Below are 2,007 nucleotides of genomic sequence, written 5' to 3' on the forward strand. Positions count from 1 at the left end.
GCGGCCAGGCCACCCAGAGCCCGAGTGTGGCGCCCCGCCATTGGACGGCGCCCGGATCACATGGGCGAGCGCCGCACCAATGGCAAGCAGAGATCCGGGACCTGCGGGTGGACTTTTGGTGAAGATGCTCAGTCATCCTGGCCCAGGAACTGCTGCAAACTGTCCCATCACTGAATGCTTTAGAAGGCTTGTGAATTTAAAATAAAATTGCTGGACTATAACTTGGTGTTGTAAAATTGTTTACAATTGTCAACCCCAGTCCATCACCGGCATCTCCACATCATTAGAAAGTATGGATTGTGGTTTTTTTTTGCATTGTGATAATGAGATCAGAGTGTGTAAGATCTGCATTGTATTGGTTCGAACTATAATTGCTTGAAATTGTGTCCTTTTACACTGAAATGTGTGCATCTTTTTAAATTTTATGAGATAAAGTGTATTTTGAAATATAAGCAAAGTCCCAGTACTCTTACTGCATCACTGAAGTACTGGAGAAGTGCTCATAAAAATATTTCAGACTTAGAGTAGCAGCAAAACAAACCTTGTTTTATGTATTCAGGTTTATAAAAGTGTGTACACGTTGGGAGTTCTTCAATTTGATATCATTCAATATTCTTTACTTGAAATTACCTGATCAAAACTGATTTTATGTACAAAAGCAAAATACTGCAGATACAGGAAATGTGAAATAAAAACCAGAAAATGCTGGAAACATAAAGAAACTTTCTTTATTGTCCCATTACCACACACTTTTGCCCTGCACCATCATCCCTTTTGTCATTTAATCACTCCTGCTTGTACAATTTTAAAGGGGAATCATTTACAGAGCTATGGGGAAAGAACAGGGGAGTGGAACTAATTGGACAGCTCTTTCATAGAGCAGGCACAGGCACAATGGGCCGTATGGCCTCCTGTGCTGTAACATACGATGATACTATGCTTTCCACCCTATCACAGAATCTTCACCACCCCCACACTGTTCCCTGGCTCTGTACTTGCTTATAAACTGTTAAATTTCTTGTTCTAGTTCTGATGAAAGGTCACCGACCTGAAATGTTAACTCTGTTTCTCTCTCCACAGGTGCTGCTTGACCTGCTGTGTGTTTCCAGCATTTTCTGATTTTATCTATATATGAAGTTGAAACCTGCTGCTTTACAAGTCTGGTTTATTATGTTAGTGGGATCATTATTTCTTGCATCTTCTGATCCAGTTTGTGTCATTCCCTTGCTACTGGGTACTCCCTCAGCGCGGCTACAGATCTGTGTAAGAACAGACTACTGCCCTGTAATGAGATTGTTGAATCCCTGTGTGATTGTAGTCGCAAGGTCATTCTCCAAGATAGTCAACACAGACTACTGTAGATGGGGCGAGAGCGAGATCGCTGGGGGGATAGATAGAGATCATGGGGAGGGAGGTAGATTGCAGTAGAAGATTTGCTTGTGGGACCGGCGGGGGGCGGGGGGAAGTACTCCTGCTCCTCCTGGCCCACAAGCAGTACTGGAAAAGCACTTACCTGCTGGATCCAACATCTCCCACCTCCCTTTAATGGCCGGGTTTCCTGAGCCCTGGGAAAGCCAGCCCGTAGCTGATAAATTCAAATGGCTGCCAAAATCTGAGGAACGCAGTCTCATTAACACATTAAAATCACTGACTCCTGAGCTGCTTACTTGATCGTCCCCCAATCCACTGCAGTTGAACCAGAAGATGGCGCCTTCACGGTGGGTTGGAGTCGGGTTTCACATTTTTACCAATTTAACCTCCTCCGACCCTCTCCTGCCTGTCGTTAGGGGGGTTAACATTCCCCCCGAGGCTTCTGTTGGGCCTAATGGCCTTGTTTCTGAAAAGTCTTATGTTCTTATTTGTTGTTTAGGAATTCTGAACACTGTTCACATTTACGTTGCTTTATGATGTCATGTACAAGCTACTGTGACATCAGAAAAGTGATGATGATATTGTGAAGACAGTGTGGATGGTGAAGTATAATTTCATACTTCACTCATAATACAA

The sequence above is a fragment of the Heptranchias perlo genome, chromosome 34 (genome assembly GCF_035084215.1).
Source record: "Heptranchias perlo isolate sHepPer1 chromosome 34, sHepPer1.hap1, whole genome shotgun sequence".
Classification (NCBI taxonomy): Eukaryota; Metazoa; Chordata; class Chondrichthyes; order Hexanchiformes; family Hexanchidae; genus Heptranchias; species Heptranchias perlo.